The sequence below is a fragment of the Silurus meridionalis genome, chromosome 4 (assembly GCF_014805685.1).
Source record: "Silurus meridionalis isolate SWU-2019-XX chromosome 4, ASM1480568v1, whole genome shotgun sequence".
Lineage (NCBI taxonomy): Eukaryota > Metazoa > Chordata > Actinopteri > Siluriformes > Siluridae > Silurus > Silurus meridionalis.
The window spans coordinates 759,090-768,245 of record NC_060887.1 but is presented as its reverse complement, the minus strand read 5'-3'; the positions used below and the strand labels follow the sequence as shown (position 1 = coordinate 768,245).

At 40.3% G+C, this 9,156-nt stretch overlaps 1 protein-coding gene and 1 long non-coding RNA gene across 3 annotated transcripts in view; one reads left to right on the top strand and one right to left on the bottom strand.

The window, feature by feature from the left end:
- The window catches only part of LOC124384638 (eukaryotic translation initiation factor 4 gamma 3-like), a 1,295,064-nt gene that overhangs the window by 889,742 nt on the left and 396,166 nt on the right, over positions 1–9,156 (top strand). The window lies entirely within an intron of this gene.
- Positions 7,939–8,606, bottom strand: LOC124384695. 2 transcript variants are annotated; one of them, XR_006925486.1, is made up of 4 exons: positions 8,575–8,606; positions 8,398–8,479; positions 8,196–8,283; positions 7,939–7,979 (listed from the first exon to the last, which is right to left on the bottom strand). It is a non-coding gene; the product is annotated as an uncharacterized LOC124384695 (long non-coding RNA). The 2 variants fall into 2 exon arrangements; XR_006925485.1 differs by lacking the exon at positions 7,939–7,979 and having other exon boundaries at positions 8,135–8,283.

Here is a 9,156-nt window from a genome sequence, read left to right as displayed (position 1 = left end):
TCATTGTACACACAGTAACATGGTCATTTTTAAACATATGCACAGAGTCGTTAAAGACTCCTAATATAAATAATACAAAATTACTGTAACATATAAATATTGAAAAATGGCCCTGAATCCTGTATGTACTGTAGATGTTTTGTTTGAAGTGTTGTGATCATGAAGATGAAATCCTGCAGGTTATTTGGGTTTGTACTGAGTGATAGTTGTTTCATAAACACCTTCTTATAAAATCCAACTCAAATGTTAAATAAAAATTCACTCTAAATTTGTAATCAGCGGCGTCTCACCATCACATTCCACTACGGGAGCGCAGGAGGAGGAGATGCCCGACTGCATGGAATACAGGAGAACATCAAATCCCTACCATTAGATAACTGCAGAACACAGTGTAAATAACGACATATTTTCCTTCAATAAATCTGGAAATGCAGCCATTACGCTCTCACACAGTCGTTACTCTCTTTATGTTCTCATTTTCAGTCCTAACTATAATGATGTTCATGACAAAACTGGCATGAAGAAACGGGTTCACATGTCACATTTTCATCTTCAAATTGTATCACTGGTGATGATGCCACTAATTCATGCTGATTTTGCCAAGGTGTTAATGATCAGTGTAATTACTGTAACATATAAATGCTGTGGTGACCCCCGTGTGTAATGCTGCATGATGGCACTGCTGGAGGATTACACCAATGGAAGATTAAGGAGAGAAAGAGTCTCCAGGGACCATGATGATTTCTCGGCCCATGATGATGACTGAATAATAAGCTGATTTAGATTCCTACAGCTGTGCTCCTGGATCTATGTGATCTATGCAGCTGCAGGATGTGATGACTGGCTTCTTGGTGACTTTAACAACATGTAGAAATTGTAAACATTGTCCTGATGTAGTCTATAATATGACAGGTGACAGAGGCTTCACCCCTCAGACGCTCCTCACCTCCAGAAATGCAGATGTGGAGCTCTGGATGTCTCAGGTGGAAGACTTTTATACCACCCGGAAAAAGTGTGTAAGATTATCAGGGTGTGTGGTGTTTTGCACAATGTGGCACTGAGGACCAGTTTCCCTCTCCCTCCTGACCTCCCTCCCCCTCAGCATTATGACCCCGAGCCACAGCCCCCTGCCCCACAAGAGGATATAAACTAAGTGGAAGAATCCATGAGGAGGTCATACGCCGTTTGTAAGGAAGACAAAAATCATGGTTGTTATTAGTGTTTATTGTGACTCTTTGTAGTAAAAGATTAAAATCAAGATTTAAAAAGATTAAAAAGATTTGACAAGACAGAAATAAAAAATGATCAAAAGACGAGACGATCTACAAGATACAATAGCTTTACACTCAGCTTTATACTATTGACTATAAGTGTAAAACTATCATAAATAGCCATAAGAGAAACAGAAAGAGGAAAAGGCATGTTCAGACTCTCTGTTTCTCTTGTCGTCTTCTTTTTTTTCTATTTCTCCTTTTCTTTTGAATGTTTTCTTGTCTCAGCTGAGCAACAATTTCCTCCCATCGCTCTCGGACTCTCATATAATGATCTGTTTTATTCTCTGAAGTCTTCTTTTCTTCCTCACAGAGATTCTGGGTATCCTGGAGCCCCCTGTTGGTCTGAAGCTGTAAGTTGTTCCTCTCCTCTATGTCAAGTTTAGTTTTCTCTCTTTCATCCTCCTGTTTTCTTTAAAATCCAACGTAGGCTCAAACTGAGCAACACCTTCCTCCAGTCACTCTTTGTCTCTGATCAAATGATCTCTCTCCTGCTCTGCACTATTTTTATTTTCTCACAGTGATTCTGAGTATCCTGGAGCTCCATGGTGGTCTGTTCCAAAGTGAGCTTAAGCTGAGCAACATGTTCCTCCAGTCGTTTTTGTTCTCTCTTCCAGCTCTCTCTCTCACATTCTACAGTTTTCTCCAGTTCCTCATGGATTTTCAGGAAGACTGGAGCTCATGGTCTGATCCAAAATAAACTCAAGCTGAGCAACACGTTCCTCCAGTTGTTTTGTTCTCTCACCCAGCTCTGGCTTCTCTCAGTTATGTCCTGTTCCTGCTGCTTTCGCTCAGAAGCCAAAGTAGCCTCCAGCTTTTGCACCGTCTGTAGCAGAATGGCTTTCTCTTCTTTCTCTTCTGTTATCTTCTCTAACATTAGAAGAAAATGCATCCAAGTCTTTCTCTACTTTCTCCATGTGTTCCAGCTTCTCCTTCATTTCAGCAATCTGCTTAGTTTTCTTGATCTTCTGGTTTGAAAAATCTCTAAACCTTCTGAAGAGCTCCATGTTTATGCCTCTTTACTCACAAGCAAAAACCTCGGAAATGAGAGAAACAGAGACGTTCCCAATTATAGACGTTGCCTTACTGTGACGTCACAGGAGATGCAACCTCCGTCTGTGGCGTAACCAGGTCTCTTTAACCTGACACTATGCGCATGCGCACATTACAGAGGTAAAGAGCGGATAAAATATCATGTCTTCACAGCTTTTCTGTTGTTCCTGAGAGAAGAGCGATATTACAGTCATAAATAAGATAAAACGGCTGTAAACTGTGTATAAAGCGAGTGAATCCGAGTTGAGAACCGGAAGTTGACCGGAGTGACTCTATGAATGTTGCAGAATCATAAATGACCAGTAGGTGGCAGTGTGATGTGTATTAGAGCTCACTGTCACAGCAGGTAATTAGAAGTAGTGGAGCTCTAATGACGTCATTAATAGCGAGGACAAGACACACAGCAGTTTGGGATTCTTTTATTGACTTTATTGATTAATTGATTTGGAGTATGATTGTGTTTCTGATCAAAGTAAGTTCATGTGTATGGAGTAAAACAACCTGTACATTTCTCACTTCCAGACAGTATTATGAGATGTTCATCTGCTGGAAGTTCATGTTTAATGCTGCATGTTTTATAGGATTTATGAGCTGGAATAAATGTTTTACTTTTAAATGTTTTCTTTTAACCAACTGGTGCATTTTATCTTTATGCTTCAGATGAGTTTAATAAAAATTTTACTACTTATTAAAAATTAAACGTCATTCTGAGTGAAACCAATTGTTTATTAAATGCATTATTCACTAAATAAACATTAATGAAAACTGAATGATTTGTTTTATTGAATGTAAAATATTAATTTGAGGATAATTGAACTTAATGAATGGAATAGTTTAGGATTAAATGAAGACTTTACTGAACTAAACAGCACTGAATTCTCCTTTAAATGAACTTAAGTTTACTGAACTAAATACTGTTACTTATATGAAAATAAACCCGGTTTCTTGAACCCTGTTCGGTTTCAGCCCCACTTTTGGGCCTCACAGCTGAAAATGACCTTCCTGACTTTCAATGGTAAAAGTTCCTGACAACAGTGTGCTACATACACAATTTACATCTCTTTTAAAAGAACACACTTTGGGCTTTACATCATCCAAAGATGCTGAAGTTCCTTAGAAAAAAATGTGTACGTCATAAAACATTATTTTTTATATATAAATACATGAATTCGGTCCTGAAACAATCCAGAATAGTGACGGGTTAAAAGTCACATGTGTAATGAGTTTATATTTTAACTTTGAAGAAAATACAATAAAAAGGAGATTCCTATAAACATTATTCTGAGACTGTGTGTAGTCCTTTTCTCCCTCCGTCTGTTTGAGGAAAAGCAGCCTGATAACCAAATGTACTGGGAATAATAACATTCACACAATAAGCATAAGACTGGTATTTGAACATTAGAAAAACAGTAGAAGAAGAAAGTAATGAAAATAAAAGTAGCACAATGCTTCCTTCAGTGCCTCTGTGAATGATGGAGCACATCTGGACCTTCCTTTTATCCTTCCATTCTACAAACAGCACATCCTCTTCTCTCAGCCAGTGATGAGGCCTCGAGGAGCTTTTTTCAGAAGCTTGTTGGTGATGGTTTGAGGGTTTGTGGACTGAATTTTCCCACATGCTCAGATGTTCAACGAACAGTTTGTAGCCCGTTCCCAACATCTTCTCATCAACAAGTGCCATGACAGATGGTCTACAGACTGGCTGGGGTGTAAAATCCTAATTCCACCTCTCTTCAGGTGTGTTGGGGGATACAACCAGTGAAGACTGGGATTTTCTGTCTCTCACTCTTACTGGTAGAGCTGAAACAGGTGCTGAGTTTGGAGACTGCTTGAACCTCTTTTCTGGTTGATGGCTGGTGTGTGGAACCCACTTCTCCTCAGAAGATTCAACTAAATGGCTGTTGGAAGACAAAGAAAGAAAAAATAGCATTGTATATCAAGTACATACTTTTGTAGTAGTATGAAATCAGGAAGGGGGCAAACACTTTTTCACACCACTGTGTATATTTATTTGCATGTTTGTCACACTTTAATGTTTCAGATCATCAAACTAATTTAAATATTAGTAAAAGATACACAAGTGAACACGACATGCAGATTTTAAATGAAGGTTTTTATTATTGAGGGGAAACAAAATCCAAAACTACATGGCCCTGTGTGAAAAAGTCTTTGCCCCCTGTTAAAACTGTGGTTTATCACACCTGAGTTCAATTTCTCTCACCACACACAGGCCTGATTACTGCCACACCTGTTCACAATCAAGAAATCTCTTAAATAGGACCTGCCTGACAAAGTATAGTCAACCAAAAGTAATGGAGATCTGTCAGTCTGAAAAGGTTATAAAGCCATTTCTAAAGCTTTGGGGCTCCAGCCAATCACAGTGAGAGAAATTATTCACACATGGCAAAAACATGGAACAGTGGAGGACCTTCCCAGGAGTGGCCGGCTGACCAAAATTACCCCAAGAGCACAGCGACGACTCATCGACAAGGTCACAAAAGACCCCACAACAACATCCAAAGAACTGCAGCCTCACTTGCCTTAGTTAAGGTCAGTGTTCATGACTCCACCATGAGAAAGAGACCTGGCAAAAATGGTCCACATGGCAAAGTTCTAAGACGAAAACCGCTGCTAAGCAAAAAGAACATAAAGGCTCATCTCAGTTTTGCCAGAAAACATCTTGATTCCCATGACTTTTGGAAAAATACTCTGTTGACTGATGAGACAAAAGTTTAACTTTTAAGAAATGTCCAATTACGTCTGGTGTAAAAGTAACACCGCATTTCAGAAAAAGAGCATCATACCAACAGTGAAATATGGTGATGGTAGTGTGATGGTCTGGGGCTGTTTTGCTGCTTCAGGACCTGGAAGACTTGCTGTGATAAATGAAACCATAAATTCAGCTGTTAACAAAAAAATCCTGAAGGAGAATCTGTTCCTGAACTCGAGCTGAAGTGAACTTGGGTTCTGCAGCAGGACAATGATCCAAAACACACCAGCAAGTCCACCTCTGAATGGCTGAAGAAAACAAATGAAGACTTTGAAATGGCCTAGTCAAAGTCCTGACCTGAATCCTATTGAGATGCTGTGACCTTCAAAAGAAGGTTTATGCTCAAAAACCCTCCAATGTGGCTGAATTACAACAATTCTGCATAGATGAGTGAGTTTAAGTTTTATCAGATGAAGGGTAACTTAGTGTGCAGCACTGCATTATTGTGTGGGTCAGGGGTCATTTGATCTGGTGTAGAATATCTGATTTGGGGACATTTACATTAACAATGTAACTCCTGTGTTCACGTTTTCAAGGCCCAGTCTAAAAGGAGTAAGAGAAAATAAACCCTGTCAATTATACACATTTTATTATTATTATTACATTTGACTCTTCTGTTCCTCTAAATTTTGAAATGATGTCTACACCCCTGAATGTGTCAGTAATAACAATATAACTAACATTACTACACATAACTATGTCTTCTTCTTCTTCTTTTTACGGCTGCTCCCATTAGGGGATCATTCGTCTCCATACTACTCTGTCCTCTACAATCCACAAACTCACAATGCAACACTTTCTTTAATAGATCAGTAGGAATGGGATCTAACTGACATGTTGTTGATTTAGCTTTGGTAATAACATTATACAGCTCTTCCTGTCCTGTACATGTAAAACAGTGTAGATGTGGAGTTGTAGGTGAGATTGTGTCAGGAGATGCTGTCAGAGGTTGGACCGCCACAATTGTTTTTCTAATGTTATCTTTTATTTCATGAAGAATTTATGAAGAAATTCATAAAGTCCTCACTACTAAACTGTGATGGAACACATTTTTCAGATCCCTGATTTGTAGTTAATTTAGCTACTGTACTGAAAAGGAACCTGGGATTGTTTTTGTTGTTTTCTATGAGTTTGCTCAGGTGTTCAGCTCTAGCAGCTTTTAGCGCCTGTCTGTAGCTTCGGGTGCAAGTGATCTAATGTTAAAAAAAAACAAACTTTAGAACTTTTTAGTGTTTGCTTATCTGGCATTTTTCAGTTTTAACTGCAATAAGATTATTTCTGGATCTTGTGTATTTAATTCTTGGTTTTACTACATGAGGAATAGATACGGTTTCTATAAACTGCTGTGTGTGAACTTGTAACTATTTGGTTTGTTGTATAAATGTTCTCATAGTCGTAAATTTCCTGATGTCTTACCAGTCAGATGTTGTGAAGTATCCTAGAGATGTTATCTGATAGCACTGCTGCTCCAACTCTGCTGGGGTGCAGGCCATCAGGGCGGAAGAACCTCGGACGCTCCCAGAAACAGTTCCAGTTATTAATAAAGAGAAGTTTGTGCTCTCGACACCATGACTGTAACCATTCATTTAGTGCAAAGAGTCTACTAAACTTCTCAGCCCCTCGCTGGTAAGTGGGAAGAGGTCCTGACACTATGATCCTCGTTGTGGGTGATGTGCTGCTTACCGTCTCCACCAGGATCCTGAAATCCTCTTTAAGATCTCAGTTTGCCTCAGCCGGGTGTCGTTCGTTCCAGCATGGAGAACAACCGCTCCGAAGTTCTCGTTCAGGATCGCGGGTACCTGCGCAGCGACATCGAGAACACGAGCACCAGGAAAACAGCGAGTGTGCACCTTACCTTTGTCTCCGATAGCGCGGACATGCCGGACGATGGAATCTCCAAGAATCACAGTATGGCGTTCCGTCTCGCGGAGAGGGAGAAGCGGTTCTTCGGACTCTGGTGGCCTTACCGCTTGGTGTCTTCCGCTGCTGCAGCATCCAGGGTTCGTGGTGCACCGGTGCGGAGTGAACGATACCGGGCGGGCGCAGGTGCGCTGGGCCTGGGCAGAGAAACATGCGGAGTTGAGGTGCTGGGAGCGTTAGATTCAACCCGGGAATTTACCTGGGACGAGTGAGCGTCCGCCTGGGATGTTTTCAGCGCTGCTTTCCGCTCTCGCAGCTGGGCATCGAACGAGTTCTCACCTGTGCTCAAAGGCAGACACACAGCCGGCATAGTGCTTATAATAGCAGATAGAGTTAAGATACAGAGATGTGATAAAGTGAGAGGGAATGAATATAGTCAACACTAGTGATAGTCGAGTTAACTAACTACAGGCACAAGACAGGAAGACAAAAACAATTTAGAATTATTAAAAGAGGAAAAAAGGAGAGATAAATAGTAAAGTTTGTTTAAAAACACAGTCAAACACAGGAAGCTACGTCACAGGAAGCCTGCAAGCAGAGAGTCTCCTTTCCACGTCATGACCTGCCCCCATCCTGCTGCCACCTAAAAAGATAAATAACTAACAACAATCTGCACTTACTTTATCTTTAATAAGAGTTTACAGTAAATACATTTACAAATAAATACATAAATACAATATGAAAATAAATAATAATAAATTGGCAATTCACACAACAAACAAATTAAATACATTTTTCAGTACACACACACACACACACACACACACACACACACACACACACACACACACACACACACACACACATTTAAATCACTATCTCTAATCACACTTAATTCCTCCAGGATTAATTACATGTTGGGTGACCTCTAACCTCTCGTGTGGTGCTGATGTTCCTCCTCAGAAGTCCGTCTGCTGTCTGAAGTCTCAGCTCCACCCTCTTCAGGTCATCAGACTTCATCAGGGCTGTCAATTAAACACAACCTATGTTTATCTACACTTATGATACCAGGACGAGAAAAACCCTCTGAAGATGTTCTTCTTAAAGGCAGCATTTGTGCTGGTTTAGAAATTAAACTGCATCAAGTCTACCAACCAACACACTGCTTTTACACCACAAACACAAACACTTTTCTCTTTTCTGATCAGACGAGCTGCCATTTGTAATGTTCTTATACTAACAAATGAAATTCCCATCCACGGTTTCAGGAAGAAAATCAGCACAGCTCAGTTTAGAGTCCCTCCATAAGGCCTCCACTTCCTTTTGGCTCTAAAGTGAAGAAAAACACAGCAATGACTTGAACAAAAAAGAACCTTTTTCAACTAGTATGACAAAACACTTTCCTTTTTTCAGTCATGTTCTATAGAAGATCTCACAGCTCACCATTTGTTTGCAGAGAAGCTGCAATATTTCTGCAAATAATATGCCGGCTCTTGCCACAGGAAGTAGTGGTTTACTAAATTCACTGGAATTCACAAGAAATCGACAATTAAAAACAAACACCAACTTCCTTTCCAGCAAAAAATTTATATGTAAAGTCTCAAATGTAACTGTAAATACATTAATAATTCTCTCAAAGAGATTCCTCCTTCAAGCACAGGATTAACGAGCTCCGCTATGTACTGCCATACATAAGGAATGTCAATCGCCATATCATCTGCTATCTTGAGGGTTTCTGAGAACCTGTGTAAACAAGGAGAGGTAAGAAAATGGGGGAAAAGAGAGCAAAAAAAAACACAGACAAAAGTCTTATTAAAGGATTCTGATTCTCTTATAAAATTATCTGAAAATGACCAAATGTAAAAGCAAGCGTATTCATAATAATGTTACAATAACCCCATTGGGTGTAAATATGTCATCAAGCTGTGGACATCTCATGACGCAGACAGTAGTGTCTCTGGCGCCAGTGGGAGACGGAGCTGTGTGGTGCAGGAATGTCACTCACCCTTTAAAAAACTGAGATGTGGAGAGGATCCCAGCCTGCAGCAGCTGATGGAACAGATGACCCATGTGGTCACGTGTGATCTGGTTTCGCTCCAGCGTGGTCTCCACACCCACCCGAACAAAAACGTCCAGCATCCCGCCCTGGTCCAGTTCCTCCACGCAATGCGAGGCCTCCTGCACACGAACCCACCACGATTA